The sequence below is a fragment of the Bidens hawaiensis genome, unplaced genomic scaffold, assembly GCF_021521415.1.
Source record: "Bidens hawaiensis isolate Kalapana, Puna unplaced genomic scaffold, B.hawaiensis_p1.1 tig00018136_1, whole genome shotgun sequence".
NCBI lineage: Eukaryota > Viridiplantae > Streptophyta > Magnoliopsida > Asterales > Asteraceae > Bidens > Bidens hawaiensis.
Window position 1 is genome coordinate 313,756 of NW_027492741.1, and position 20,882 is coordinate 334,637.

Here is a 20,882-nt window from a genome sequence, read left to right on the forward strand (position 1 = left end):
TGTTTCCCTCTTTGCTTGTCCTTTGGTTCTTCCCGCCTAAGGATGTCTGCAGCTCCACGCACCAGACTCCTTACATGGAAGCCTGCGTGAAGACATCTTGTTCCTGCGATGCGTGAAGAGAACTCTTCTCGCAGCGCGCTAAGAATGCATGTTCTTCCCGCAATGCGCTAAGAATGTATGTTCTTCCCGCGATGCGCTTAGAATTCTTGTTCTTCACGCAGCACGCTAAGGATTTGTGATTCTTCCCGCAGTGCGCTAAGGAGTGTTGTGCCAGCCTTCGCGCTCGCGCACTCAGCCTTCCCGCGCTTAACCCTTGTATCTTCTGTTTATTCCAGCCTGTATGCTTTTGTGTTGTCTTATCTTCTGTGCTGTTGACCTAACCTATCTAATGTCTGAATAGTTACTTTCGGCGCAGCATGCGTACCAACCCCCATTGGTTGGTAGAAAAAGTGACTGACATCATCTTTTGAGATCTGCTTTTGCCATGCTTGACCAGTACCTTTATCTGATCCGCCCATGCTTTTTACTGTTCCCTGACAGCTTTATCTTGCCCCCTGCAGCTGCCATATCTTTTGATATCTTTTGCTTTTTTAAGATCTTTTCCCCTTTTCTAGGGATTATGTCTCCTAGGGTTTTTCTATAAATAATAGTAGTATTTTCTTAACACTTCACACACTACACTTATTATCTCTTCCTCCCTTTTTGCTCTCTGCCGTTGTCCTCCTGCCGCCCCCCTCTCTGCCTCCGTCTTCCTCCTTGTTCTTCCTGCTTTTCCGGTAATATATATTATATATAATAGTTTACTTATTAATTATGCTAACTTATAATCAAGACTTAAAACAAATCATTAAAACAATAATCTTATTTATAGGTTAACTTGTGCTTGTTTAAAGTTGGTTCTTGCTTTATCTTTCACCGCATCGTTTATCATGTGAGTAATCTCGTACCTAATCCCTTTTTATTTTAAATGCTTTGGGATGTTCATGTGTTCATACAAAACTTGAGTCTTAAACTTGTTTTTGAACTTTAGTCGCGCAGTATCCCATGTGTTGAGGACGTTTACTTGGCTGTTTATTTGTATGTGTGTATCATTAACCGCTTTGTTCGGCCTATTCCGCAGTTCCGTTGGTACCATTAGTTGAACACGGGAGACCTATCGTTTACGGTTTTCTTTGTTTACACTTGCACAGATGTTTTCTCGTTTTTATGCTCAATTGGGAGCATGGATTGAACTATGATCTATGAACTATCTTAGGCTTGATCACAATCTGATTACACCCTTGTTAAACTCTAGACATACACGTGTTGCGCGCAGATTTACTGTGATTATCTATGATTATCTATTAAACTTGATTTCTCACCAACACGCAAGTGTTTGACGTTTATTTTAACACATGTTCAGGTTTGCAGTAGCTGTTTTGGAGCTTGTGGACACGTAGGACGTTTTTACTTTTGGACCTAGAATTAAAATGTATCAAGACAAGTTAATGTTGTTTGAATGTTATAATTTATAATATATTAATTTATGTTTAATTTATGTTCTTTATTTTCCCCGCTGCGCGTGCGCGATAAAATGTGTATTAATAAATATTGACACCAATAGTGTCACGAGTAATGAAACAATATGTGGCGCCCCGATGTATAATCCGCCTTTGGTCGGGGTGTTACAGATTGGTATCAGAGCTCGTTGACTTTAGGATAGGTGGTTAGACGTAACGGCCTAGAATACCTAAGAGTCCCTTCTCGCGCATGAGAGAAATCTCATGTTTGCGCGCTTATTGTTAATTACTCGTTATTTATGAATATGCTCGCGCCTGCGCAGTATATGATTTTATGTTTTATTTCGCGATATTTCGATTTTTGTTGAATTTCGATTTTATTGATTTTACTTACATATTCGTTTGTTGGGATTTGAAGATCCGAAAAGTCATGGTGATACATGAATAGTTGATTTTCAATTTCCATTTACGATTATGTTCTGAGGTTGGAGACTTGAAAAGTCATGGTGATACATGAATTGTCAACCTCCAATACTCATTTTCTTGTATATTTTATATTGAAGATTGGAAAGTCATGGTGATACATGAATCGTCAATCTCCAATACTCGTTACTAGCTATTTTAAATTGAGAACTCGGAAAGTCACGGTGATACGTGAATTGTCGGTTCTTGATTCGAATTTGTTACCTTTATTAAGTCTGCATTTAGGATCATTTATTTTACTTTAACTTTTGATAGTATCTAACTCCGTGAAACCAAGCTTTATAAGATTAAAACTTTGCGCTAAAACCAAGATATTAACTAAAATTAAAACTTTTATAGAATGCCTCCGCTATCTCGTCGCCATCTCAAGAAGAAAGAAGCCGCGCGCAGACGCTCGCAGCAACGTTCCCAGGAAATGGCCGCCGCAATAGCCCAAGCTTTGAGCCAAAACAATGCTAATACCTCCAGTTATAACATTAAGTCCTTTAATGCGGGTAACCCTCCGAAGTTCACAGGTCTTGAAGGAGCCACCGTGATGCTCCAATGGCTTGAGAAGATTGAAAACACTTTCCTCCATACCCAATGCCCCTCAGAAAGACGAACCCTATATGCTTCCAGTGTCCTGGAATCCAGAGCGCTTACATGGTGGAATGGAGTAGCTCATGCGCGTGGCGCAGAGGCTGCTTCTAGCATGACATGGGAGGAATTCAAGGAAATTCTTACGCGAGAATTCTGCCCTCCCAACGAAGTTAAGCGCCTGGAGGAAGAATTTTGGAACCTGAAGCAATACAGCGGTGAAGCGCGCGAGTACGCGACGCGCTTCCACGAGCTAAGCTTACTGGTCCCTCACCTTGTTACCCCTTCCCGCCGAGCCATCGAGAAATTCCTTGGGGGTCTCCCCATGGAAATTCAAGATTCTGTATGGGCCAGAAACCCAGTAACCCTCTCTGACGCCATCGAATTGGCCGCTGTGCTCAGCGACAACCATGTCAGAGCAGGAACCCTGTTCCTGCGGGGAACTGAGAAGACCAAACCCACCAAGACTGTCCCTGAACCAACAGAAACCAAACCAGAACCCTCAAACCATAACCAGAAACGTAGGCGCAGACAAGCCTATGCGCTTACCAACCCGCCCATTGTCCAGCAACCAATTTATCAACCAGTTTACGCGCCTAACCCACTGTCAACCTACCCAGCACCTCCTGTAGTCCATAACTATGCCTTAACCAATCCAGCACTCCCTGCCCCGCCAACTAAGAAACCTTACACAGGAAACCTACCCTTTTGCCCAACCTGTAGACTTCATCACCCACCTCAAGTCCCGTGTCGACAATGTAACCGATGTGGCCGCGTAGGTCACTCCGTTGAGTACTGTAGAACCCCTCCCTCCAATCCGATTGCGCCAACACCACCAGCCTACCCGCAGAACCCACAGCCAACTTACCAAAACCCACGACCCAGATCGTGCTTTAACTGCGGTGATCCCAGTCATTTCCGGAACGCGTGCCCAAGACTACAAGTTCAGATTACTCAAGCGAATCCGGTGAACCAAATTTCGAACCAAGTGACGCGTGGCCGAGCTTTTAACATAACCGCGCACCAAGCGCAAGCGAATAACGACGTAGTTAATGGTACATTTTTGCTTAACGGATTTTATGCATCTATGCTTTTTGATACTGGCGCCGATAGAAGTTTTATCTCTCGCGCCTTTGAGCGGAAGCTTGCGCGACCGCGCGATAACTTAAAAGAAGATTTTTCAGTTGAATTGGCTAATGGTGAAACTGTTTTAATAAACTCGGTAATTAAAGATTGCACGCTTAACCTTAACGAAAACGATTTCCTGATTGACCTCATCCCTATGCCTCTTGGAAGCTTTGATGTTATTATTGGTATGGACTGGCTGTCGAAGAATCGCGCCGAAGTTATTTGCGCCAAGAAATTGATTCGCATACCTCGAGAAAATGGTGATCTTCATATCTACGGCGAGAAACCCTCCCGCGGTCTTAAACTTATGTCTTGCGCCGAAGCCCAAAGACTCATGCGGAAGAAGTGTATTGCATTTCTAGCCCATGTGGTTAAACCCGATGAAGGAAAGAAGCTTCGCGATATCCCTGTTGTGCGTGATTTTCCTGAAGTTTTTCCTGATGATCTTCCTGGTATCCCTCCCGCTCGTGAAGTCGAGTTTCGTATTGATCTTGTCCCTGGTGCTTCCCCCGTAGCTAAATCTCCTTATCGTCTTGCACCCGCTGAGATGCAAGAATTGGCCAGCCAACTTCAAGAGTTGACTGCTAAAGGATTCATTCGCCCTAGCTCTTCGCCCTGGGGTGCTCCGGTGTTGTTCGTTAAAAAGAAAGATGGATCGTTTCGCATGTGTATTGATTACCGCGAGTTGAACAAACTCACCATTAAAAACCGGTATCCCTTACCGCGTATTGACGACCTCTTTGATCAACTCCAAGGTGCCTCTTGTTTCTCGAAGATCGATCTCCGTTCTGGTTATCATCAGTTGCGTATCCGCGATGAAGATGTTCCGAAGACTGCTTTTCGAACTCGTTATGGCCATTTTGAATTCTTGGTCATGTCCTTCGGTCTAACCAACGCACCCGCCGTTTTCATGGATCTTATGAATCGGGTGTGTAGGCCTTTCTTGGATAAATTCGTGATCGTGTTTATCGATGATGTTCTGGTGTATTCTAAGACCAAGGCCGAGCATGAGCAACATCTCCGGTTGGTGTTGCAGAAGCTTCAAACCGAGCAACTCTATGCTAAGCTTTCCAAGTGTGAATTTTGGTCTGATGAAGTACAGTTTCTTGGTCATGTTGTAAACAAGATGGGTATTCATGTCGACCCATCCAAGATTGAAGCAATCAAGAACTGGATTACGCCATCCTCTCCTTCTGAGATCCGTTCCTTTCTGGGCTTAGCTGGTTATTACCGGCGTTTCATTTCGAACTTCTCGAAGATCGCTTTGCCTTTAACAGCTCTTACGCACAAAGGTAAACCGTATATTTGGGGCTCGAAGCAAGAAGAAGCCTTTCTGACGCTCAAGCGATTGTTGTGTGAAGCTCCTGTTCTTGCGCTACCTGAGGGTAATGATGATTTTGTCGTGTATTGCGATGCATCCAACCAAGGTCTCGGTTGTGTTCTTATGCAACGAGGCAAGGTTATCGCTTACGCATCAAGGCAACTCAAGGTTCATGAAAAGAATTATACAACTCACGACCTCGAGCTTGGTGCAGTTGTTTTTGCCTTGAAGATCTGGAGACACTACCTTTATGGTACTAAGTGTATCCTCTACACTGACCATAAAAGCCTTCAGCATATCTTTGATCAAAAGGAACTTAACATGAGGCAACGCCGATGGAACGAACTCATCAGCGATTACGATTGTGAGATCCGGTATCATCCTGGTAAGGCTAATGTGGTAGCCGATGCGCTCAGCCGAAAACCCTGCCAGCTTAACTGTATATTGCCGCGCACCCAGCTTCACTTCGCGCCGATTCAAAGCAACCTTGAATCGCGTATTCGTGACGCGCAGCGCGCATCCATCAGTAATGGTAACCTTCGCGCCGAGTTAGCGTGTGGCGCGGAAGCGCATTTTGTGCCTAATCTGAGTGGAATTCTCTGCTATCTCAATCGCATCTGGATTCCCTTTGATGAGAATCTTCGCGCTGATATCCTGAGTGAAGCGCACAAATCTCGATATTCTATTCATCCTGGCGCTGATAAGATGTACAAGGATTTGCGCATTACTTATTGGTGGCCTGGCATGAAAAAGGATATTGCTGTGTTCGTAGCTAAGTGCCTGACTTGTTCTAAAGTTAAAGCTGAACACCAACGCCCATCTGGTTTGCTCGAACAACCAGAAATTCCTACGTGGAAATGGGAATGTGTAGCGATGGACTTTATTACCAAGTTACCTTTGACAGCAAGCAAACATGATAGCATTTGGGTAATAGTGGATCGATTGACTAAGTCTGCTCACTTTCTGCCCATTCGTGAAAACTACCGTGTTGAGCAACTCGCGCAGCTTTATGTCAAGGAAATCGTCTGCCGCCATGGTACTCCTTTGAGCATCATATCCGATCGCGATGGCCGTTTTATATCTCGCTTTTGGAAATCTCTCCAATCTGCGCTAGGAACTCGCTTGGACATGAGTACGGCATATCATCCTCAGACTGACGGTCAGTCTGAGCGAACTATTCAAACTCTTGAGGATATGCTCCGATCTTGTGTTCTTGATTTTGGAGGTAATTGGGATTCACACCTGCCTTTGATTGAGTTCTCTTATAATAACAGCTATCATTCCAGTATCGGTATGGCCCCATTTGAAGCACTTTACGGTCGTAAATGCCGCTCCCCGATTTGTTGGAGCGAAGTGGGTGAAACTCAAATCACAGGACCCGAACTTGTTCAAGAGACAACTGATAAAATCGCCAAGATCCGTGATCATCTGCTGACTGCCAGAAGCCGACAGAAGAGTTACGCAGATCGTAGGCGAAAGCCTCTCGAATTTCAAGTTGGTGATCTTGTTCTCCTCAAAGTGTCGCCTTGGAAAGGTGTTGTCCGCTTTGGGAAGAAGGGTAAGCTTGCTCCTCGTTATGTTGGTCCATTCAAGATTCTCGCGCGTGTGGGAAAAGTTGCCTACAGACTTGACCTGCCGCCCGCGCTCAGTAATGTGCATCCAACGTTCCATGTATCCAATCTCAAGAAGTGTTTAGCTGACGAGAACCTTCACATTCCACCTGATGAAGTTCAAGTTGATGAATCCATGCATTTCATTGAGAAGCCTGTTGAGATTATGGATCGCGAGGTTAAGCAAACCAAGCGCAGTCGTATCCCTATCGTGAAAGTTCGCTGGGAGTCCAAGCGCGGAGCCGAGTTTACATGGGAAAGGGAAGATCAAATGAAGATCAAGTACCCGCACCTGTTCTCTGCGCAACCTACTTCGAGATAAATTTCGGGACGAAATTTCTTAAAGTAGGGGAGACTGTGACATCTGCCCCGATCCGACCCGACCCAGGTACCCGTTTCTCTGACCCGATCTCTCTTTTATTATTTAATATTTATACTTATATTTTACTTTTAATAATATATATTTTCTTTCCCGCCTCTTTCTCTCTCTTTCTTTCCGCCGTCCCGTCCCTCTTCCTTCTCTCTTTCCGCCTTGTTTCCCTCTTTGCTTGTCCTTTGGTTCTTCCCGCCTAAGGATGTCTGCAGCTCCACGCACCAGACTCCTTACATGGAAGCCTGCGTGAAGACATCTTGTTCCTGCGATGCGTGAAGAGAACTCTTCTCGCAGCGCGCTAAGAATGCATGTTCTTCCCGCAATGCGCTAAGAATGTATGTTCTTCCCGCGATGCGCTTAGAATTCTTGTTCTTCACGCAGCACGCTAAGGATTTGTGATTCTTCCCGCAGTGCGCTAAGGATTGTTGTGCCAGCCTTCGCGCTCGCGCACTCAGCCTTCCCGCGCTTAACCCTTGTATCTTCTGTTTATTCCAGCCTGTATGCTTTTGTGTTGTCTTATCTTCTGTGCTGTTGACCTAACCTATCTAATGTCTGAATAGTTACTTTCGGCGCAGCATGCGTACCAACCCCCATTGGTTGGTAGAAAAAGTGACTGACATCATCTTTTGAGATCTGCTTTTGCCATGCTTGACCAGTACCTTTATCTGATCCGCCCATGCTTTTTACTGTTCCCTGACAGCTTTATCTTGCCCCCTGCAGCTGCCATATCTTTTGATATCTTTTGCTTTTTTAAGATCTTTTCCCCTTTTCTAGGGATTATGTCTCCTAGGGTTTTTCTATAAATAATAGTAGTATTTTCTTAACACTTCACACACTACACTTATTATCTCTTCCTCCCTTTTTGCTCTCTGCCGTTGTCCTCCTGCCGCCCCCCTCTCTGCCTCCGTCTTCCTCCTTGTTCTTCCTGCTTTTCCGGTAATATATATTATATATAATAGTTTACTTATTAATTATGCTAACTTATAATCAAGACTTAAAACAAATCATTAAAACAATAATCTTATTTATAGGTTAACTTGTGCTTGTTTAAAGTTGGTTCTTGCTTTATCTTTCACCGCATCGTTTATCATGTGAGTAATCTCGTACCTAATCCCTTTTTATTTTAAATGCTTTGGGATGTTCATGTGTTCATACAAAACTTGAGTCTTAAACTTGTTTTTGAACTTTAGTCGCGCAGTATCCCATGTGTTGAGGACGTTTACTTGGCTGTTTATTTGTATGTGTGTATCATTAACCGCTTTGTTCGGCCTATTCCGCAGTTCCGTTGGTACCATTAGTTGAACACGGGAGACCTATCGTTTACGGTTTTCTTTGTTTACACTTGCACAGATGTTTTCTCGTTTTTATGCTCAATTGGGAGCATGGATTGAACTATGATCTATGAACTATCTTAGGCTTGATCACAATCTGATTACACCCTTGTTAAACTCTAGACATACACGTGTTGCGCGCAGATTTACTGTGATTATCTATGATTATCTATTAAACTTGATTTCTCACCAACACGCAAGTGTTTGACGTTTATTTTAACACATGTTCAGGTTTGCAGTAGCTGTTTTGGAGCTTGTGGACACGTAGGACGTTTTTACTTTTGGACCTAGAATTAAAATGTATCAAGACAAGTTAATGTTGTTTGAATGTTATAATTTATAATATATTAATTTATGTTTAATTTATGTTCTTTATTTTCCCCGCTGCGCTTGCGCGATAAAATGTGTATTAATAAATATTGACACCAATAGTGTCACGAGTAATGAAACAATATGTGGCGCCCCGATGTATAATCCGCCTTTGGTCGGGGTGTTACAGTAACTGTTAATGATTGAGTATGAATGTCCTCATCAAAGTGGAGTTGATGCTGTATTTATAGTGCTAGGGTTTCCCCTGATTAGGCTCAACCTCGTTGGCCTCCTCCAATCGCACTGCGCCACGTGTCCTCTGGGACACCTGGCGCTTTCTCATTGGTTGTAATCACGTGGTAGCACATGTGTCATGCTGAGTTGTCGACCTTTCATTTGGCAGCTGTCAATATCAGCATATTCTTATTCCTTAAAAAGATGCCTTCTGGAAGGTTGTCTGACGTGCACAATCAAGGTTGCCCTAATCCTGATTTGGATAAGGACGAGGTCGATTATGTGCATGTGTGATATGCGCCCATCCTGAGGATGCGCGAGGTCTTCTCTTTATTCTCACGCGCAGATATTCCATGCGCAGATGTGATATGCACGAGCATGTGATATGCGCCGCGCACTGATGCGCCGCGCGCATATGTGATGCGCGAGCATATGTGTGCCTGGGCAGATGTGATATGCATGAGCATGTGATATGCGCCGCGCGCTGATGCGCCGCGCGCATATGTGATGCGCGAGCATATGTGTGCCTGGGCATATGATGCCTGAGCATGTTTTGTATGCGCCATGCGCATAGGTTTTGGCTTTGTGCCTTCATAATGTCTTTATCTTGTGGGTTGACCCGCCTTGCTCGGTGTTGAGGCGGGTACATACCTCTTCACACGTATGATACTATTCAACATTTTCTTGGTGTTTTATCAAAGTCATTCGAAACTTTTTTTTATGAAAAAACTACTTAACTTTTAATGTTTTTCAATGTTATTAATTTTTTTTTTTTACATGTCAAAATGAAAATTAAGACAGTATGAATTTCGATTCCTGTTGAGTTATTATTTGTTCATATCAACATTAGTTAAATTGAATAATTATAAAATTTATTTGTTATTACCTATTTTTTTAAGCATTATACCTCTTTCTTCAACTTTTATTTGAAGTTCATTACTATTGACTAATTTTTCTTTTTCATTTTTGTATATACTTTTTATAATTTTTTTTCAGTTTACCTAAAAACATGACTTTAATAAAAAATATGATGTAAGTTATGTGTTAATTTAGAAAATTTAACCGTAAAATATCTCCTTTCCAACTTCGTGACAAAAACTCCTCTTTCAGTTTTGAATTTAAAGTTGAAAATTGAACTTTACCTAATCGGTTTCAATAAAAGGAGAAGGAAAAAGTATCTTAAGGTGTTTTATTAATTGCCTATTGCCTTTTTTGACGAAGATGGTTAGATAATGAGATAAATGATGTAACGGCATTGTTTACTCTTTATACTTATCAATAATCATTGGAAATACTGTTTATGTTGTTATTTGATAAGTATTTTTCTTTGTATTTATATGAATGAATGAATATATACACTACAATGGTTTTGTGTTTTTTTAAATATTATACTGAACACATATGGTTTTGAATGTTCGGTTATTCGTGGAAGAGATAAGCGGTGATCGGTATCATGAAAAAGGTAAAAGAGTAATGAGTGGATCTCAAGTTCAGCTTGTTTAATTTAGCAAAGCTCGAGGTTGACTTATTTTAAGTTTATTTTTTTTAAACTAGAGTTTAGCCCATAAGATAATTTTTAATTTTCAAATTTTAGATCAACTCATTTGTATATATTAGTTATTTAATCATTTTATTTACATACATATTTAATTATATATAGTTTTTTTAGTTATGTATATTATTATAGTAATAACGTTATTATATTTGTGTAAGCTCGTTTCCTCTTGCAAACTTGATGAAGCTTGTCGAAACACGAAATGAATCTAACATGATCCATGACGATGTTTCCACGGATTTTCGAGATGAACGAACCACGTCTTGATCTTCTTCTTCTGCGGCTGCGCCTGTGACCTGCAATGTTGAGACCTGCAATGGTTTTCGGGGGTGTGGAGGTGACTGCTAAGATATCCTGAGGATTTCTTGTTCACAGACACAAAAAGTGGTGGTGGCTCTTATTGAGCATGACCCCTAACAAGGAGGTGGAGACCTCCTTATATAGAGAGTCTCATGGCCACCATCATGGTACCCTAATGGGCCTAGCCCAATTAGGGTTACCTCCACAAAACCCCCTCAACCCAATAACATTGTATTAGTCCATATAATAAGCCAAACATAATAGATTTAGGGTCGTAGAACCGGGTTTTAGTACCATAGTATGGTACTAAAACCCGGTTCTACGACCCTAAATCTATTATGTTTGGCTTATTATATGGACTAATACAATGTTATTGGGCTTAGGGTTACCTCCACAAAACCCCCTCAGCCCAATAACATTGTATTAGTCCATATAATAAGCCAAACATAATAGATTTAGGGTCGTAGAACCGGGTTTTAGTACCATACTATGGTACTAAAACCCGGTTCTACGACCCAGTATGGTACTAAAACCCGGTTCTACGACCCTAAATCTATTATGTTTGGCTTATTATATGGACTAATACAATGTTATTGGGCTGAGGGGGTTTTGTGGAGGTAACCCTACGTGGTATGGTACTAAAACCCGGTTCTACGACCCTAAATCTATTATGTTTGGCTTATTATATGGACTAATACAATGTTATTGGGCTGAGGGGGTTTTGTGGAGGTAACCCTAATTGGGCTAGGCCCATTAGGGTACCATGATGGTAGCCATGAGACTCTCTATATATGGAGGTCTCCACCTCCTTGTTAGGGGTCATGCTCAATAAGAGCCACCACCACTTTTTGTGTCTGTGAACAAGAAATCCTCAGGATATCTTAGCAGTCACCTCCACACCCCCGAAAACCATTGCAGGTCTCAACATTGCAGGTCACAGGCGCAGCCGCAGAAGAAGAAGATCAAGACGTGGTTCGTTCATCTCGAAAATCCGTGGAAACATCGTCATGGATCAGGTTAGATTCATTTCGTGTTTCGACATTGGCACCATCCGTGGGACGGCAACGAACTGCCCTTCGATCTTCATCTCGGCTGTCAGATCTCTCCCAAGAAAAACACAGATCTGGAAGTTTACAGAAAAAGGCTTCAAAGCTTGTTCTATTAAAGCTCAAAAAGATCCATAGATCTAAAAAGAGGCTTCCAGATCTGGGCAAGAAGAAACGGCCTGATTAGAATGATCAGGTCTCCGGATCTGTGATGGTTTTAAATCTGCTCCGGGCTTCAGAACTGTCCAGATCTGATTTACAGATCTAGGTCTAGATTACAGACCTGGATTTTAGGTCTAAAGTTGCAGATCTGACTCTAAAATTGCAGATCCAGAAATTACCAGACTTCCGCCGCCATGTACGCACGCCCGTGGATTCTCACTCCGCAGCCGTGCATGTGCCGCCGCGGAAACCACCATCTGGGTTTTGCGCAAGAGACCTCCGCCATGCACGCGCACTCACGAGTCACCACTCCATCGCCGTGCATGCGCGCATCAGGCTACGCGCCAAACTTCAAGGTTGGGAATCCTCCTAATATCCCATATGGCTACGCGCCAAACTTCAAGGTTGGGAATCCTCCTAATATCCCATATGGCTACGCGCCAAGGTTGGGAATCCTCCTAATATCCCATATGGCTACGCGCAAAACTTCAAGGTTGGGAATCCTCCTAATATCCCATATGGCTACGCGCCAAGGTTGGGAATCCTCCTAATATCCCATATGGCTACGCGCCAAACTTCAAGGTTGGGAATCCTCCTAATATCCTATATGGCTACGCGCCATCCGTGGGTTCGGGTCCCACGGATGGTGCCAATGTCGAAACACGAAATGAATCTAACCTGATCCATGACGATGTTTCCACGGATTTTCGAGATGAACGAACCACGTCTTGATCTTCTTCTTCTGCGGCTGCGCCTGTGACCTGCAATGTTGAGACCTGCAATGGTTTTCGGGGGTGTGGAGGTGACTGCTAAGATATCCTGAGGATTTCTTGTTCACAGACACAAAAAGTGGTGGTGGCTCTTATTGAGCATGACCCCTAACAAGGAGGTGGAGACCTCCTTATATAGAGAGTCTCATGGCCACCATCATGGTACCCTAATGGGCCTAGCCCAATTAGGGTTACCTCCACAAAACCCCCTCAACCCAATAACATTGTATTAGTCCATATAATAAGCCAAACATAATAGATTTAGGGTCGTAGAACCGGGTTTTAGTACCATAGTATGGTACTAAAACCCGGTTCTACGACCCTAAATCTATTATGTTTGGCTTATTATATGGACTAATACAATGTTATTGGGCTTAGGGTTACCTCCACAAAACCCCCTCAGCCCAATAACATTGTATTAGTCCATATAATAAGCCAAACATAATAGATTTAGGGTCGTAGAACCGGGTTTTAGTACCATACTATGGTACTAAAACCCGGTTCTACGACCCAGTATGGTACTAAAACCCGGTTCTACGACCCTAAATCTATTATGTTTGGCTTATTATATGGACTAATACAATGTTATTGGGCTGAGGGGGTTTTGTGGAGGTAACCCTACGTGGTATGGTACTAAAACCCGGTTCTACGACCCTAAATCTATTATGTTTGGCTTATTATATGGACTAATACAATGTTATTGGGCTGAGGGGGTTTTGTGGAGGTAACCCTAATTGGGCTAGGCCCATTAGGGTACCATGATGGTAGCCATGAGACTCTCTATATATGGAGGTCTCCACCTCCTTGTTAGGGGTCATGCTCAATAAGAGCCACCACCACTTTTTGTGTCTGTGAACAAGAAATCCTCAGGATATCTTAGCAGTCACCTCCACACCCCCGAAAACCATTGCAGGTCTCAACATTGCAGGTCACAGGCGCAGCCGCAGAAGAAGAAGATCAAGACGTGGTTCGTTCATCTCGAAAATCCGTGGAAACATCGTCATGGATCAGGTTAGATTCATTTCGTGTTTCGACATTGGCACCATCCGTGGGACGGCAACGAACTGCCCTTCGATCTTCATCTCGGCTGTCAGATCTCTCCCAAGAAAAACACAGATCTGGAAGTTTACAGAAAAAGGCTTCAAAGCTTGTTCTATTAAAGCTCAAAAAGATCCATAGATCTAAAAAGAGGCTTCCAGATCTGGGCAAGAAGAAACGGCCTGATTAGAATGATCAGGTCTCCGGATCTGTGATGGTTTTAAATCTGCTCCGGGCTTCAGAACTGTCCAGATCTGATTTACAGATCTAGGTCTAGATTACAGACCTGGATTTTAGGTCTAAAGTTGCAGATCTGACTCTAAAATTGCAGATCCAGAAATTACCAGACTTCCGCCGCCATGTACGCACGCCCGTGGATTCTCACTCCGCAGCCGTGCATGTGCCGCCGCGGAAACCACCATCTGGGTTTTGCGCAAGAGACCTCCGCCATGCACGCGCACTCACGAGTCACCACTCCATCGCCGTGCATGCGCGCATCAGGCTACGCGCCAAACTTCAAGGTTGGGAATCCTCCTAATATCCCATATGGCTACGCGCCAAACTTCAAGGTTGGGAATCCTCCTAATATCCCATATGGCTACGCGCCAAGGTTGGGAATCCTCCTAATGTCCCATATGGCTACGCGCAAAACTTCAAGGTTGGGAATCCTCCTAATATCCCATATGGCTACGCGCCAAGGTTGGGAATCCTCCTAATATCCCATATGGCTACGCGCCAAACTTCAAGGTTGGGAATCCTCCTAATATCCTATATGGCTACGCGCCATCCGTGGGTTCGGGTCCCACGGATGGTGCCAATGTCGAAACACGAAATGAATCTAACCTGATCCATGACGATGTTTCCACGGATTTTCGAGATGAACGAACCACGTCTTGATCTTCTTCTTCTGCGGCTGCGCCTGTGACCTGCAATGTTGAGACCTGCAATGGTTTTCGGGGGTGTGGAGGTGACTGCTAAGATATCCTGAGAATTTCTTGTTCACAGACACAAAAATTGGTGGTGGCTCTTATTGAGCATGACCCCTAACAAGGAGGTGGAGACCTCCTTATATAGAGAGTCTCATGGCCACCATCATGGTACCCTAATGGCCCTAGCCCAATTAGGGTTACCTCCACAAAACCCCCTCAGCCCAATAACATTGTATTAGTTCATATAATAAGCCAAACATAATAGATTTAGGGTTGTAGAACCGGGTTTTAGTACCTTACCCCTACAAAGCTCATGCTAGGGCTTGAGTCAACCACTGTCCAAAGTAGCTTAGCTCATCTATGGTACATAAAAACATAAGTTTTAATGTAAATTTAAAAGAGAAATATAAATCATTTGGGTGGGGCACTCAACTCGCCTCCCATGTGAGCGTGCGAGTACCCCCCCCCCCCCTCTCACACCGTCTGGATGGTACGTCAGAGCATAGGAAGCGAGTATGTAGAAGGACAAGTGGAACTCGGGGAGAATATGTTGATCAACTATAGCTCAAAGTCAGGTATCAAGAAAAAATGATATATTTCTTTGTATTCGTCAGTCAGATCAATAAAAAAAATTCGTTTCCTATTTTTCCTTTGTTTTTTATAAAAAAAATGTGTTATTTTATCTATTCATGTCCATGTTCAAATCGTTTTGCATGCATTGGATTGAAGTGATGTGAAATAATCTCTTTTCTTGGTGTAGTAGGCTGAAATGGGTTCAAACTTCAAATATAAATCAATCAATCATGCCTAGTAAAATCCCACCGACAGCAAAGCTATAAGTAGGGTCTGGGGAGGGTGGGATGTAGGCACACCGTACCTCTATCCAAAGCAATAAAGAGGTGGCTTCCAGAGAGACCCTCGGCTCTAAGTACATGTGTATGAAGCAAAATAAAGGAAAATAAAGCAAAATAAAGGAAATCAAAGTTTAACAGTTATATAAAAACTACTACTAGTTATAATAATATTAATAATAAGATCACAGTTTAACAGCTATATAAAAGCTAATAATAATTATAATAATAATAATATATGTAAGGGAAATACCATTATGGTATGTGGCCTAAATAAGTTAAGTCTAAGCCCTAAGGTATTCAATTCTCTCTAAAAATCCTTAACTTTAATTCTACTTCTCCACGAATTCCTATCCTCAACCATGTCCTCGGAGAGGTTTAGGTCTATCAAATCATGCCTAATCCTCTCATCCCAAGTCAATTTCGGTCGTCCTCTACCCCTCCTCCCCTCTATAGTAATGTTTTCTACGGATCTAACAGGATTCGTCGTCTGTCTTCTCTTTACATGTCCAAACCATCTCAATCTCCACTCTCTTATCTTGTCTGCTATGTTCGCCACCCCTAATCTCTCGCGAAACACAACGTTTCTTATTCGGTCTAGCCTTGTGTGCCCACACATCCAACGTAGCATTCTCATTTCTGCTACCTCCATCTTCCGCACTTGTGCCTTCTTGATGGCCCAACAATCTGTTCCATATAGCATTGCAGGTCTAACTGCCACCCTATAGAATTTTCCCTTTAGTTTAGTCGGGAAACTCTTGTCGCACAATATACCTGTGGCTGCTTTCCATCTACACCATCCTACCTGAACTCGGTGGGTCACATCACTGTCTAATTCCCCATCGCTCTGTACAAAAGATCCTAAATACTTGAACTTCGTTACCTGCAGGACCACCTGCCCTTCAATTGTGATCTGTGTGTCTTCATTGTCGTTTATCCCACCAAAATCACAGTGGAGGTACTCCGTCTTAGATCGGCTAATCTTTAAACCTTTTGTCTCTAAGGTTGTTCGCCACTCCTCAAGCCTCATGTTTAGATCTTGTTTTTTCTCAGCAAGTAACACAATATCGTCTGCGAACATCATGCACCACGGGAGAGTCCCCTGAATCGACTTTGACAACTCATCCAAGACTACTGTAAAAAGAAACGGGCTCAACGCTGACCCCTGGTGAAGACCTACCTCTACAGGAAAGAAATCAGTATCCCCCACTGGCGCACGGACACTTGTTTCACTCCTGGTATACATATCCATAATTATCTCTATGTATTTCCTGGGCACTCTTCTACCCTCCAAGCACTCCCAGAGCACCTGTCGTGGCACACTGTCGTAGGCCTTTTCTAGGTCAATAAACACCATATGTAGATCACGCTTCTTCTCCCTATACTTTTCCATTAATCTTCTTATAAGGTGTATTGCCTCTGTGGTGGAACGCCCCGGCATGAAGCCAAATTGGTTGACCGTAACCTGAGTTTCTCGTCTAAGTCTACCCTCAATCACTCTTTCCCATAGCTTCATAGTATGACTTAGTAGTTTGATTCCTCGGTAGTTACCACAACATTGGGCGTCTCCTTTGTTCTTATAGATAGGAACTACAACGCTGCTCCTCCACTGGTCTGGCATCTTACCTGATTTGAGAATACTATTGAACAGAGTAGTTAACCACATGACTCCTTCCTCCCCCAGACACTTCCACACCTCGATGGGTATGTTGTCTGGGCCAACCGCCTTAGACCTTCCCATCCTCCTAAGTGCATCCTTCACCTCTTCTCGTGTGATCCGACGGCAGTAGCAGTTATTCGATTGTTGTCGTTGAAAGTTTGTGTTGTCATGTTCTTCTTGGAAAACTTCAAATATAAATGTTATACTTTATTAATATTGTAAAACTATATACAAAGATAAATCTGCTCCATACTTTTTAATTATATCAGTATTATTTATGATCTTATTTGGTTTCGAAACTAGTATGATCTTGGTAAGATGACATGTCTAATAGTTGGTAACCTTATGAAAACATTTGAGACAAAGTACATATGGCTTTTAAAAAAATGAACCATATGCTTCAAAGTTCCAACAAGTTGACACAATGTTGTAGAAAATATCAATAACAAAGGAATGTGTCATATATATAGCATGAAAAACAATAGAAACTTGAATTAATAATTTACAAAAAACTAGCCAATCACAAGGGAATATGTCAACATAAGGTTGTCTTGATGTTCCTCCAATCCAATGTGATGCTCAGCACATGTATCTATATTAATTAAATATAAATTAGTAAATTATTTACTCAAAAACAAACAAAATATATTTGTTTGCTTTTCTAACCTTTAATTGTACATTGTAAGCTATTGGCTTCTTTTGATTCATATACTACAAATATCTTATATTTTGTCATGATATAATATATAGTTTGATGGTGACAATAATATTCCTTTATGTGTGGGAAATTACTTCAGACCAAGTGTAGTCATAAAGCTTCACTACCAGGTATTATACGTCATGTGGCGCCCAGTCAGAGTTATGGTTTTTTACAAAAACAGGCTGTAGTCATAACTCTCCACCTCCAGGCATTATGCGTCACGTGGCACCCAGTCATTATTAATTTTATTTGTTTTTATAAATACTAAATCATTTAAATAAATTAACATAAAATTAAAAATTACATTAAACTTCGAAATAAAAAAATACATTAAACTAAATTAAAAAAAAATACATCAAATTAAAAAAAACATAAATAATACTAATAAAACTAAAACTCATTTATATTTTTCTAAAATTTTCGCTCGTCGAGCGGCTTTTAGATATTGAACTATCGGGTTGTCTTCGGATAGCTCGTTTGATAAAACCTCAATGTCGTTGTCCATTTCATTCATTCTAATTAGTTCGACGGCATCCAAATTTACTTGAAGTCGTTGGGTTCCAAGTTCGTGTAAATCTTGGAGTCGAGAGTTCATTAATTTGAATTGGCTTTCCAATTCGGGATTCGAACCCATTGCCGACGACGAAGCGGCCCCTTTCCCCTCTCCTTTGCCTTTGGTTCTTCTACCCCTCGGCCGAGGCATCTCGGTAGTATTCACGGGGTCATTATCGCTTAAGTTGAAGTTTCGAGCGTCGGAACGGGGCGTGTCTGGATCAACCGAAGTCGATGTTTTAGACTTTTTTTACTCGGGCCACTGTCGGCTTCGGCTTCAGCATCTAACACCAAGCCCCATTTTGGGTGATGCCTCAATAGGTCTTTCCAAATGCCAAAGTAGTTGAAGGTCCCGCCGACCTTATGTTGAAACTCAACCAACGCGTTTTCCATGACTTCCGCGTCCGAGACACCGCTACTCCTAGTTCGATTCATCCGAGAGAATACCGTATGGAAAGCCATGCATTTGGTGTTTATGTCGCCCCATTTCGACAGTAACGAATCTTTTCCTCGACGCGAGTTCCCGCCAAGGTTGTGAAACCTCTCTATAATTTTGTGCCAAAATACCCCCGCTTTTTGATAATTCGCTAAAAAATAAAAACATTACAAGTTTAATGTTTGTTATAAGAAATTTAAAAAAATATATATGTATTTTAAAAACCTACCGCATTTGGCATCTTCCGATATCTGGCACCAAGCACGAGCACATAGTACGCACTCGTCGCTACTCCACGCTATCACCGTCTTTTTAACCCGAGGTTCGCCGGTGGCCTTCTTTGCGTGTTTTCTCGAATGTCCGCGTTGGCTCGAACCGCCTACGGTCTCCGGGACGGGTTGTGTCTCCAGCACGAACTCGACCTCGGGTTGGGTCTCCGGGGCGGGTTGGGAGCCCGAACCCGCAAAAATGTTTGTCATTGGATTTTGGAAACCGGGCACCGCATTTGGCATAGAGTTTTCTAGAAGTGCAAAGTACGCGGCCATTTGCGGGTCATACATTTGCGGGACGGGTATGGTTGGCGTCGCGGCGGTAGATTGGTTCGGTTGTGGATTTTGGTTGCCTTGACGGGCATATTGGCCGAAACCGAGAATATTTTGGTTGTTGTTTGGAAACATTTTGGTAGAAATATTTGTGTAAAAGATATAAATTGGTATAAAAGTGGAAGGAGTGTGTTAAAAAATGAGTTTGGTTTGTTTATATAGGATAAATATAATTAATATATATATATTTTTTTTTAAAAAATCCCAACGGCTCCAAACCCACCCCAACGGCTATTTTTTTTTTATTTGTGTGCCATTCTTGCGCGTTTTGTATACAACATAGCAAAAAATAAATTACTTAACGCAGGGGGGGCGGTGTACTCCCGTGTTTTCTCCTTAACACGACGCAAAACGCACCCAGTACGGGTGGTCTCATGTATACACATGTTTTGGCTTAAGATTAAAGTACACAAGAGTTACATAAAGAATAATACAATATTTTATTATAATTTCATACTTGCAAAAAATAATTAGATAGTTTTTTATATGATGCAAGAAGAAATGGAATAGAACATTTCAAATTTACACTAGTATAAAAAATAAAGTTTTTCTTTTTCTATTAATGAAATAGAATTACCTATTACATCTATATCTTATTCACTCAAAAATACCTAAATTTAACTTTTATCTATCGTTTTTTTTCATTTCATTCTCTCTTTCACCCTACATCACCCCCACCGTCACCGACCACCATCGTCGCAAACCTGCTACTCACCCCGCCCATCACCACCGCCAAACACCATGCCACCTGTCACCACCTACCATCACCAATTCACTGCTGCCGGTCACCGGGATCGATGGGAACTACTTGATTTCTGTTTTGACAATTCCAAAGGATTTCTCTTGCTACACTAGTTAATCTAAAACAACTTACTAAAATTTGAGAAAAATCAAATATCAAATTTCATATATCACCACAAGTCCATACATTCTTCCTAGTTTAGACTTTAGAGCCAATCTATAATAGTTCATATTTTCTTATTTTTCTTCACAATATTAAAGCTTTTAAAATCCATAAATCATTTATATAACCTGTTGGAAAAATAACACGTAAACTTTAAGTATCCTAGAAAAGCTGACTGATACTTCTTTACGGTTTTTTAATCCATTATTTTTGTCGGGACTCTCATCTATGTATACGTAAGTTATCAACTCATCTACTTTGATGATAACTTCATTGTTTTGTTTATATATTTGATGTTGGTTCCTTTATGGTAACATTTATGCAAATCAACATGTAACCAAATTAATCGAGCCACAGCTTTGAATTAATCAATATGTTTTAAACAAACGTTATAAAAGTCCAAAAGCAATATGTTTGATCTTGACCCATAATCAATCTGAATCGAACCATATTCTTCCTTGTTACATGGATGAAAAAAGAAAGACTAAAAGTATTATTAAAGGTTCCAATTAC